Below are 13,741 nucleotides of genomic sequence, written 5' to 3' on the forward strand. Positions count from 1 at the left end.
GCCATCGACATACTGACCCAATTTATATTCACTGGCGTCAAAGGTTAGTCCCCGTAATCCACATTTTGCTTTAAAGTTATAGCTAAAATCTCAACCCTAATGATAAACAAATAAGGCGCAAGGGGATCTACTTGACGACATTCTATTTCAATTCTAAAAAAAGATGACATATGCCCGTTATTTATAATACAACGTTTAGAGTCATTACATAACAGTTTAAACCACTTACAGACGGAATCACCAAAGTTAAAAGATTGTAAAGCTTCTTCCACAAAGATCCAGTTACTTGAGTCAAAGGCTTTTTCAAAGTCTATTAACAATAATAAACCATATCTGTTTTCTTTCTCAAATTGGTCCATGATATCATATAATAGCCTAGTATTTTTCTGTAATGAATCTACCCTTCATATATCCTTTTTGAGTATCACTGATTATTGATGGAAGAACCTTTTTAAACCTTGCTGCAATGGTTCTCGAAGCAATCTTATAGTCAATATTTAAAAGTGATATAGGTCTCCAGTTTTCAAAATAATTTTTGTCTTTTTCTTCCTTTGGTAGACATGTGATGACTCCATGAGTATGAAAATCTGAAAGTTTTCCTTCAGCAAATCCGTAATTTATTGATCTACATATAAATCCCCCAAAAGACTTCCAAAAGAATTTATAGAACTCTACAGTGAATCCATCCGAGCCAGGACTTTTTCCATTTTCCATCAGTTTTAAAGACATACCAAGTTCATTGATTGTAAACAGATCCTTGCATGATTCTCTTTCCTCTTGACTAAGTTTAATGTTGTGATTAGCTGAGCAATTCTACTTTTATACAATTCCATATAAAACTGTTTTTGAGCTTCTAAAATATCTATTTGGTCCGATATATTTTCCCCATCATATAAAATAATTTCCTTTATCGTCTTACTGACATGGGTTTTCTTTTCAAGATTTAAAAAGTACTTTGTGCTTTTTTCCCCAAATTCATACCATCTAGCTTTAGATCTTAATATAACACCTTCTATGTATTTTTTCCTAGATTCCTCTAATTCTGCTTTTTTCTCTATAAATTTTCAAGAGTTTCCCCATCTATGTTATTTGACAGTCCCCCTTGAATTTATATTATTTCCTGCTCAATTTTTCTTTAATTTTTCCCGTTTCTCTTTTGTTTTCCTAATAGAATAACATATAGTTTCAGATCTTATTTTCATTTTCAAAATTTCAAAGAACATTTGATCATTACAGGAAAGAGAAACGTGGAGAGAGTCATCTTATTTCCCCATACATAATATTCATTTACAGTGTCATTTATACATTTTTTGACCAAATCAGTATACTCAATGTTCCTCAACACTTGGGCACTAAATTTCCAGTATCCGTTTCCCCTTAAACACGTTGAAAAGCCACGCTCAAAACAATAGCTGAATGATCAGTTTTATACCCTGGTAAGATACACGCATCAGCTGTATTCATATGAATGTCATCTGACACAAGAAAGTAATCTATCTACTTTGTTTCAAGGGAGAGTTTGCCTCTAGGTATACATCTTTAATCGCCAGGGATCAATTAATTCCAGTTCATTTTTCAGGTCTTGAATCGCTGCCCTAGTGTTGGTGTTTGTCATGTGAAACATTATAAGTATCCAAATCTAGGTCTTGGACAGTGTTCTCAAAAAATAAGATCTCCTCCTTTAATTTTCTAAGAAAGCTAGGATTGTCATCATTATAACCATTCTAATTCACGAGGGTTATTCTGTTGCCATTAATTGTAATACCAACAATAATAAATCTCCCTTGACTGTCACATCTTTCTCTATTAATTATAAGTTCAAAAGTATTTCTAAAAAATATTGCAACCCCAGCACTATTACTAGAGCAGTGGCTAAATATACATTTGTATCCCCATTCAGCTGCCCAATATATTTCATCGTTCTTTGTACTATGAGTTTCTTGCAAGCATATTATAGATACATTCTTTTGTTTTACCCAGTGGAAAATGTCCTTTCGTTTCAGGACTGAATCTTGTAGGCCTCTAACATTTATTGATATAATTGTTATGTTATTATCCATGAAAACAACAGAAATTTTACATATACAAGTTCTTGTACAGGAATGTATGAAGTATTTATCACCTTGAGTTTATCATATGCATGTCTTATACCCTGAAACTCACACAGAATGCAAACATCCATAATAAAATCATCTATGGTGTTACAGTACATGCTGTAGATTTGGCTGCATTTAACATTGATACAGTATACAATGGTTAACAAGTGAAGCAACTCCATTTGCGATAACTCTTATGCACCTCTGGCAGACCTTTCCGGAGTTAAGACAAGTTTTGTAAACCAAAAGGCACAGATTAATAAGAGTATAAATTACAAATTAATGAATGAAAGAAGGGGTAAAGAAAGTATGATTGAGCGCATACATGTAAGTGGTAGGTGATTGAATGAACGAGCAAGAATGGGAGACTGAAAAAGTGAACGTGGAAGAGTAGTGTTGAAAAAGGCGGGTAAACGACTGTGTAAATGAATGTGTATATGAGTGTATATCAGTGAAAGATGACTTATAAACTAGTAAGTGAATTGATTAGGGAGAGATATGACACAGTGAAAGCAGAATAAACAAATATATTAATCAAGGACAAAACTGGTGAGGGAAAGAAGTGTCTTATAAAATGATATTAATACAAATTAGAGTAGAAAAAGGAATATCAAAAGTTCACATACCTATTTGGTCAATATCATACGTTCACAGAGTTGCATATTACACTTGTATTCTAATTTTCTCATCAATGTCATCGTAGATGTCAAATTTTATCATTTTCCCTGATTCGGTTTTACCATACACAGATCCATTACAGTACCATGCACTGTCAAGTTCCTGATGGCTGGATAATTTATTGATAAGTTCAGTATTCATCCTGGTTACATCTTCTACCAGTCTAATTCCATTGTTCTGTATAAAATTCTTCCGTTTCTTGATAACTGGAAGTTTACAATCCAGACTCCAAAATTAGACAATCACTGGCCTTGGTTATCCCTGTCGGCCTGGGATCCTATGCACAGCCACTATGTCCCTGTTGTCCAAATTAATCTTTGTGACTTCCTTCACCAATGTCGGAGTTCCCTCTCTCTCAGACTTTCATTTTCCTCCTGCTCCAGTCCTAAAAGTTTAACGTTCAGCATCCTTGAATATTGTTCGATTTGGTTTGAAGCCGCAATTGCTTGCTTCGATCTCCTATCAGAATCTTTTATGTAACTCCTCATTTTATCATTTTCCTTCTTTTGACTTTAATATGTTAATTATTAGTTTGAGCGGCGACTGAAGAACACGTCACTCAAATAAGATTAAAATAAGACCTTGTTTATAGAATGGATAAAAAAAATCACTAAATAAAACTGAAGTTTACCAAGCCGGGAACACGAGGCGTATTTTGCAACATTGGAAGATTCGATTCTGCTTCTGAACTTTTTCTTCTCTGTTTATAATGGTATAGAAACTCAAACGTGGCCTTTAGAAGATGCAGAAGACTGGTTCCAGACACAGGGGTCAGGCTATCACACGCACTTGAAAAGGCCAGACTGGTTTAAATGTGGACTAATTACAATATATTTTCCTGTCTTCTTTTTATTTCTGTACGTTTTTTCTTCAGAACAGTAATATTTAGTATTAATATTCTAAAGTACAATGTCCCCTTCTGTTTTGCAATTATAAATATTGTTGGTGCCAGATTCTGAATAATTGAATTAACATGGAATTTCTTTTCAACATATTTAACCTTTCGTTGGGATGCACATATAAGCGAACCTAGTGCTACAAGCCAAGGATATTTGCTTGACCGAGCTGTGTCAAACCCTAGCGCGATTTGGCTAGAAGTCATAATTTTACCCCGAATTTCCAAAGACTTCTATACAACTTCTGTTGTAAATTAGAAACCCCAACGTGTCCTATCTATACACAAATTTTACTCGAATCAATACAACTTCCCCAAAGACAGGGAACTATGTTTACTACGCGACCTTAGGTAGATTCATGGTTTCGGCCCGCATATCGCCTGTAAAATTGCATCACATTTTCCACCATGGCAACATAAACGGTAGCCGCCGAGTCCCTTCTTGTTTCTTCCACTATGCAATTTACCAATCTCCTACAAAAATTACTGCATCTGTAGTGACACAACCAATGTACACCACTAGATTTTAATAGGGACTATGGAAAGACAGGAACACTCATGCGGTTCTAACCTGAATTCACTAAAGTAAATCATGGAAATCCACTAACACTTCACTCCGTGACGTTTTCTCCTAGTAATTGGATAATTATTCCGGGCTAAGGACTATTTCCACTGGACTGAGTTCCAATAATCAAACAAATAATCACAAAAGTCTAAGAATTCCTTAAAACGGGGCGCTATAACAAAATGCGCATACTCCGAATTTATTGCGCAAGTTTCAATGCTCCATGAAACATATTGGATTGCCAATTCAATCACAATCATTATTGTTATGATGGTAGATTCAGACAGACTTGATTAACTTGCATTTTCTGAGGTCTTTAAGGACAACACTATGTACAACATTCTACGCATTTAATAAACAATCCAATGCATGGATATTTATAATGTAATGTCAGACTGAGGTAATCGTTTCCATCTATGTGTGAGTAGGATAGAACATTCCAGTCTGAATAGAATAGAGTCGTGCCAAGTAATGACACTTGTCCATATCCCAAACAAAACATTTTAGATTTATGCTTCTCACAAACATTTCCATCCAGGTACAAAAGCTGGATCTCAAATGCCACAGATTTCTCCCCAGAATGCAATATCAAGATTGTTAGTGCCAAGTGTTAGAGCTGGTAGCACCTGCTGTACTTGACATCATGTAGTAAGTGAACTCTTCTTTTCATATGAGTATCTGTGGCATAAAACTGTAATTCATATCAGTTTTCACGTGATATTATCTGATCTGAGAGTAGAATCTAGTTCTATATCCCATATAAATCTTGAAAGAACTCTGTCCGATGGGTGGGAAAACTGGGTCTTTATATTGTAATTTTGTGGGATTATTGCCATGTTGCTGCACTTGATACATGGCGACCAGTATATCAGGTGAAGGAAGAACCAGGTCAAAGCCCAGGAGGAACCACCGACACACGGGAAGTTACTGGCAAGCTTTCTCATGTAACCACATTGTCCAAGCTAGAGTCTCGAACCGACGTAGATGAGATGCCATATGGCAATGATCGGTAAAGCCGAGTTCTTTAGACCACTTGGTAACTATATGCAAATGTCGATGGAACCAAAAAGATAACCTCGGATTTATTTGATGTAATAGCAGTGTTGTCGATACTTCATAACAGCATTACATTATAAATTAGTTAATAGGCAGGTAGTAATCTTTGCGTAATATTTCTCTAACTCGCAAATTGAAATTGTAAGAGGCACTTAACGCATTGTGAATTAAATCCAAACAATCCTCAGTTTACTATCGCAAGTCCAAATGTATGGGATGAATTCAAATAGTTTTGAATAGTATCACAATTATATAATCCAGAATGATTTTGAATGAGTCCTCAATTATCTCAAAGTAGTAATTTAGTCCAAACCGTTAAGGAGTCTTTGTAATTCCAATTAATAATTTAAATAAATAATTCCTCTCAAATTATATCTGAAAACAACTATAAACGCTGATCATAGATTCCAAAAGACTGATACGAAATAGTAATGAATAATTATGCACCAAATCAGATATATATATATATATATATATATATATATATATATATATATATATATATATATATATATATATATATATGTATACAAATACCCGATGAACTATGATGCAACAGACCGTTCTGGATTTCCCAAGATTTGAGTTATTTCTAATGGAAAATGGAATCAAATTGTCAACAAGTTCGCTTCCAGAAAATGCTAAGCCCGTAAAAATGGGTTATACCTTGAACTAAGATATTTGTAAATATCTTGAAATAAATATGACGAATATCAGGTAGGCAAAGTCTCTACCCTCAATAACGGATAAAAGTCAAGCACACATAAATAAAGCCTGATATACGATTTTAACCAGCCACAAAAATAATAGTACTTTACTCTCACTGTTGGAGGTTTCCGCTTCCCTTTAGTTTGCCCCCCACCCCCCCTATCTAGGAAACATTCAGGAAGACGTACATATGTGCAAAGTAGACCAAACTACCAGGAAAGGGACAAAGCTTCATTGTGAACGATGAAGTACTAAAGAGCATGAGAACAATAAAGAAACTATAATAGAAACTTCGCTTATATTTTACTCTTACTAACCGATATATTTTAATCTGTCTACAGAAGCGGCGTTTAAGATTCTTCTGCACAGATGCCTCTATCTATGTCTGGTACGACTGATTACAAACAGAAAGATAAATTAAAAACGGAAAAAAGATATATTTAATCTAGATGGATAGAAACTTTGTGCCAGAGTAAGTTTGCTGAGCATGTTTGTTGTACTGCGTTTCGACTTCAGCAATAACTGGAAGATTGCTGTCGTTTAAATTAACGTATATTATGTTGCCTGGATAAAAGCTAAAGTGATGGTAAATTATCATTCAGTTATTAAATAAAACAAAGCATTAACGTCATAGGCGTTTTACTATATTACAGGGTCCAGACATGTGTGAGGTCTATTTTATGATGACTGCTATAAAGTAACAATTCCTGGCAGATCGTTTAAGTTGGTACATTACATCTTATCTATATCAAAGCACCGTACTCTCGTGTTGATACAAGAATTCAAACTCAATGTAAGGGCATGCTGTTTACCACCTTTGTTTGAATACGTATTGTTTGCAAAACAAATATTTAAATACACAAATTGTAATAGACGCTTAAATACACATTTGTCTAATAGACGCTGACAGACACAGTTGTCTAATAGACGCTTAAAGACACATTTGTGTAATAGATGCTGACAGACACAGTTGTCTAATAGACGCTTAAATACACATTTGTCTAATAGACGCTGACAGACACAGTTGTCTAATAGACGCTTAAGACACATTTGTCTAATTAGCGTTTAAAGTCACATTTATGTAATAGACGCTTAAAGACACATTTGTGTAATAAACGCTTAAAAACGCATTTGTGTAATAGACGCTTAAAGACACATTTGTCTAATAGACGCTTAAAGACACATTTGTGTCATAGACGCATAAAGACACAGTTGTGTAATAGACGCTTGAAGACAGTTGTGTAATAGACGCTTAAAGACACAATTGTGAAGACAAGAGGAAAATATATCTCATGTAAAGTATGCGAAGATAAGAAAACAATTTAATATTTTTTACATCTATGAAAATATACATAAGTTATAGATTGATTCCAACAAAATATTTGTCAAACATATGATGCTTGATTGTCAAATATGTGAATGCTTGAACGTCAAATCCGTATTGCTTGAATGTAAAACGTGTGGTTACTGAATGACAAACATGTGATTCTCGAATGTCAAACATATGATGCTTGAATGTCAGATATATGTTGACTGCTTGTCAAATAATGATGTTTGAATGTCAAACATATGATTCTTGAATACCCAGAGTAACATTATCGCGGGATGTTGTGGCTGAGGGATAGGGATTGAGTTTTCTTGCCGCTGAACCATTACATGACTGGACTGTAATATATTATCTGCAAAACAAAATGTGATACTAGGACAAGTAGTCATGGGATGAAAGTGATAGTTGGGCAATAATTGATGATAATTAAATGTTATGGACTCCTTAAGCTCATCAAAATACTCAAGGGAAGGAATATAGTTCATGTTGCAATTAGTATTTTGGGATACATTCTCATTGTATTTTCTTTAAATAATACATTGTTTGTTATACTTTTGTCTATGTGGTGCGTGCATTCTGCATTGTAAACATCTACCTTTGCATGTCATTAAACTGTAAACATCTAACTTTGCATTTGATTCAACTGAAGACAAGTGTATGTAAGCATCTAACTTCGTATGTCATTAAACTGTAAACATCTAACTTTGCAGGTCATTAAACTGTAAGCATATAACTTCGAATGTCATTAAACTGTAAACATCTAACTTTGCAGGTCATTACACTGTAAGCATCTAACTTTGTATGTAATTAAACTGCAAACATCTAACTTTGCATGTCATTAAACTGAAGACAAGTTTATGTAAACATCTAACTTTGCATGTCATAAAACTGTAAACATCTAACTTTGTCATTACACTGAAGACAAGTGTATGTAAACATCTAAATTTGCATGTCATTAAACTGAAGACAAGTGTATGTAAGCATCTAAATTTGCACGTTATTAAACTGAAGACAAGTGTATGTAAGCATCTAAATTTGCACGTCATTAAACTGAAGACAAGTGTATGTAAACATCTAACTTTGCATGTTATTAAACTGACGACAAGTGTATGTAAGCATCTAAATTTGCATGTCATTAAACTGAAGACAAGTTTATGTAAACAACTAACTTTGCATGTCATAAAACTGTAAACATCTAACTTTGTCATTACACTGAAGACAAGTGTATGTAAACATCTAAATTTGCATGTCACTAAACTGAAGACAAGTGTATGCAAACATCTAACTTTGCATGTTATTAAACTGAAGACAAGTGTATGCAAACATCTAACTTTGCATGTCATTAAACAGAAGACAAGTGTATGTAAGCGTCTAAATTTGCATGTTATTAAACTGAAGACAAGTGTATGTAAACATCTAAATTTGCATGTTATTAAACTGAAGACAAGTGTATGCAAGCATCTAAATTTGCATGTCATTAAACTGAAGACAAGTGTATGTAAGCATCTAAATTTGCACGTCATTAAACTGAAGGTAAGTGTATGCAAACATCTAACTTTGCATGTTATTAAACTGAAGACAAGTGTATGTAAGCATCTAAATTTGCATGTCATTAAACTGAAGATAAGTGTATGCAAACATCTAACTTTGCATGTTATTAAACTGAAGACAAGTGTATGTAAGCATCAAGATTTGCACGTCATTAAACTGAAGACAAGTGTATGTAAACATCTAAATTTTCATGTCATTAAATTGAAGACAAGTTTATGTAACCATCTAAATTTGCACGTCATTAAACTGAAGACAAATGTATGTAAACATCTAACTTTGCATGTTATTAAACTGAAGACAAGTGTATGTAAGCATCAAGATTTGCACGTCATTAAACTGAAGACAAGTGTATGTAAACATCTAACTTTGCATGTTATTAAACTGAAGACAAGTGTATGTAAGCATCAAGATTTGCACGTCATTAAACTGAAGACATGTATATGTAAACATCTAAATTTGCATGTCATTAAACTGAAGACAAGTGTATGCAAACATCTAACTTTGCATGTTATTAAACTGAAGACAAGTGTATGTAAGCATCTAAATTTGCATGTTATTAAACTGAAGACAAGTGTATGTAAGCATCTAAATTTGCACGTCATTAAACTGAAGACAAGTGTATGTAAGCATCTAAATTTGCACGTCATTAAACTGAAGACAGGTGTATATAAACATCTAAATTTGCATGTCATTAAACTGAAGACAAGTGTATGTAAGCATCTAAATTTGCACGTCATTAAACTGAAGACAAGTGTATGTAAACATCTAAATTTGCACGTCATTAAACTGAAGACAAGTGTATGTAAACATCTAACTTTGCATGTTATTAAACTGAAGACAAGTGTATAATCTCATCGGATGTTCATACATATATAATGCAAAAACCGACTCAGAAAGAAATGTGCAGTAAATTTTGGAATTTCTGTATCCAGTAATCTATATGAAAAAGGCAACAATGTAATGTTTAGTTGCAAAAGTGACATTTTAGGGTAAACATGTACTCTAGACCTACTGTGTACCGTATCAAACAATGTGATGTCACACACATTGATCATTCTCTTTTGAAAAACGAATTTGTTGTTATAAAATGTTCTATTTATTCGGATGGACACTTGTTCTTTTGATTTATATTTACTAAAACGTACAATCTACTTTGACTAGTTCAACTTTGTTTGGGACTATATTTTATGCACAACAAATGAAATGTGCACCTTGTGTCAGAATAAACGAAATTATTTATTTTTCTTTCTATCTAAATAATTTCCACTGAGATAACAACTATGTGATAAAAATAATCCCAAATGGGTAATGATTTAATGCTAAATGTATTCAATTCTTGAATAATGTCCAAGTTATGCGAGTCGTGGCCCTAAAAAGCTGGTCATTATTCAACTCGTTTCATAAATTCAATATTAAATCACTACCCAGTCGAAATCCTCTCTAGATATATAGTATGCATATCTTGAGATCCCCTCTCTTTTCTGTCTCTGTCTGTCTGTCTGTCTGTCTCTCTTCCTCTCTCTCTCTCTCTCTCTCTCTCTCTCTCTCTCTCTATATATATATATATATATATATATATATATATATATATATATATATATATACATACATATATATACATATACATACACACACACACACACACACACACATATATATATATATATATATATATATATATATATATATATATATATATATATATATATATATATATATATATATATATATATTCATCAGATTGTTTGTGGATGACACAATAACACTCTTAAATTGCAGCCATCACGAAGTTCCTATTACTCTTGGTAGACGCCTAAAATGATATCTAAAAGATCACAAATCCATGCTCATCTTCAGTAAGTTAATTAACATTAGCTCGTCTCTGGTAAATCTGACATGCTTTCCGATAAAGAATTTATTATATTTCTCATAAAAGGTATAACACGCAGAGCATAAATCAGCGTAAATAAACCTTTATCACCAAGGAAAAGAAACGGCAGTTCAAGTATATGAAATGCAAATTCAGTCACGCACATCAACATAGTAAAAGATTTTCAGCAGTCATGAAAACGATCGAAGCGCGATACTAGTTAGAACTGACACTTTATAAATTAGCACAAGGCACCCTTATTGAATAATATATCAACATTAATCAACCGAAGCAACCTGGTAATTGCCTCTGTTTCATACACTTTATATGCAATATGACGTGAGAAGGACCACAAAATAAAATGATTAAGCACCGTGTCTAATCTGAAATACTAAATTCAGGCATTAATGTTCTCCAAGATTTCGAGAGGCTAGTGACGGAAGGTATGAAGATCACGAGATAAACGTTGTGGCCAATACTAAAACGATTGCCATGTAAATGTCCAAGATTTTCTATGAAAGGTAGCACTACTGTCAGTTTCCACCTTTTATTTGTAAATTCACAGATTACTCTCGCACTAAACGCCCTATCCGTCATTGACGGCTCGTTAGTCTTCGCATCTATTTCTACGTTGACTATGGTTTAAATGCACTCCACAGACAACCACTGGACCAAAATGTATGAAACAAGCGGAAAAATTGCGAAGTTTATTAATTTCCTTTAAAAATATGCATCAATATAAACACGAGGTATACCACTGCAGAATAATATCTGAAAGATCAGAAGACAAAATTTTTCAGCACATAAAGCTAATAGAAATAGAAACACTTGACATCTTAAAACGATAAAACAATACAGGTAATGTCTATTTGTGAAATCAAAGCATTCGAAATGTGTATTGGGGCTTTGTTTTTATTTCAATATTAAATCGGCATAAACATAAATAAAAGCGTTCAAAAGGATAAGAAACCTTTACTGCAAATATCTATGGCTTTCAAGGTCTATACCTACAAGAATGTAATTTGATGTAAAAGTCTATTCTGGTCTTATGATTGACTTAAAAGACGTTCATATCATCTCATATATTTATTTAGAAGTTTATGACCTAAAAACAATGAAAACAGAATATGGACGGATGCGCCGTCCTATAATGTACTGTCCGAGCAGGGTCTACGTCTTTATCTTCTTCCTATTTATGTATTTTTACCAAAGAACACGGACTAGTTTGCCAGCTTATGACACAGAAGTAGACCTTTATTACAACGCTGTTTGCATCTGGTCAGAGTGATACACAGTTCGATACGGCAAGCTTTGTCAAGAACAAAACTGAAGACCGCTCCGGTGACCAAGTGGTTAGATCGTCCGTCTCGGATGCAGGAAGTCAGGGGTTCGAAGACCGGCTGAGTCATACAAAAGACTTCTAAAAATGGTACAAGTAGCTGTCTCGTTTGGCGCTCATCATTAATAGGTTAGTGCTAGGACTGGTCTGCTTGCTATCAGGATAATATGAGTAGGTGGGACAAGATGCTACATGTCTGCGGCATGATGCCCAAGTGCTAGCCATCACTATAAACTGTCACACTGCAGAAATCGTAGCTAAATGACTGACAAATTGTTGACGCTAAGTTAAAAATCGAAATCACACACACACACAGACACACACAAGAACAAAATTGTATGCTTTGAAGGCATCCTATGTAAAAGGAATATAAACCTAATAAAATCAAGCACAACTAAAATCTTCCAAATCCGTCTTAAATAGCAAGATTTCCAATTTAATGTAATCATCCCATGTCGCATAGCTGGAGTGGCTACAGTGTTCATCGATTTAAGAGATGACTGCAGTCACATAAAGAAATATCGAATTTATTGGAGTTGGTCACTGGTATTGAGGCTGATGTTTCATTTTCTTTCTCGGTTTTCTCCTTTTTGCTTTAACTTAACCTTTAGCTCAAATGATATTGTGTTCCCTTACAGGTAAATGTTTTGTACCTTTGTGTATTTCAATGTGGTTTCTTTGATAAGAAAAAATTAGAACGTTTCTGAACTGTATACGTATAGAGTTCTACATCCTTCCTTAATATATTTCTCTTATCTTTTCTATTTGTGTAATTTGCTTAATATGAATTATACAAATTTAGCAACATAAGCTGTATGCATATGCATATATATATATATATATATATATATATATATATATATATATATATATATATATATATATATATATATATATCTTTGTGTGTGTTCATCTATCTATATGGCCATGGTGTAAAAACACAAATAAAAACCTAAATGTTCAAAACGGAATTCGTTCATGCTCTGCTCGAACCCCGAGTAGCACGACTATAACACACTTGTGGTTGTCTGTATAACACCAAGTAGCACTACTATAACACAATTGTGGTTGTCTGCACAAATGCAAGTAGCACGACTATAACACACTTGTGGTTGTCTGTATAAAACCCAGTTCACGGCTATAACACACTTGTGGTTGTCTGTATAAAACCAAGTAGCACGACTATAACACACTTGTGGTTGTCTGTATAAAACCCAGTAGCACGACTATAACACAATTGTGGTTGTCTGTATAAATGCAAGTAGCACGACTATAACACACTTGTGGTTGTCTGTATCAAACCCAGTTCACGGCTATAACACACTTGTGGTTGTCTGTATAAAACCATGTGGTTGTCTGTATAAAACCATGTAGCAGGACTATAACACACTTGTGGTTGTCTGTATAAAACCAAGTAGCACGGCTATAACACACTTGTGGTTGTCTGTATAAGACCAAGTAGCACGACGATAACACACTTGTGGTTGTCTGTACAAAACCCAGTAGCATGGTTATAACACACTTGTGGTTGTCTGTATAACACCAAGTAGCACGATGATAACACACTTGTGGTTGTCTGTATAAAACCAAGTAGCACGGCTATAACACACTTGTGGTTGTCTGTATAACACCAGTTAGTACGGCTATAACACACTT

The 13,741-nt window shown here is 33.9% G+C and overlaps 1 protein-coding gene across 2 annotated transcripts in view; it reads left to right on the plus strand.

Moving 5' to 3' along the window:
• Positions 1 to 13,741, plus strand: part of LOC149791253 (FMRFamide receptor-like) — a 549,532-nt gene that overhangs the window by 58,456 nt on the left and 477,335 nt on the right. The window lies entirely within an intron of this gene.

Source organism: Sinohyriopsis cumingii, chromosome 9 (genome assembly GCF_028554795.1).
Source record: "Sinohyriopsis cumingii isolate HCF-2022 chromosome 9, ASM2855479v2, whole genome shotgun sequence".
Taxonomy (NCBI): Eukaryota; Metazoa; Mollusca; class Bivalvia; order Unionida; family Unionidae; genus Sinohyriopsis; species Sinohyriopsis cumingii.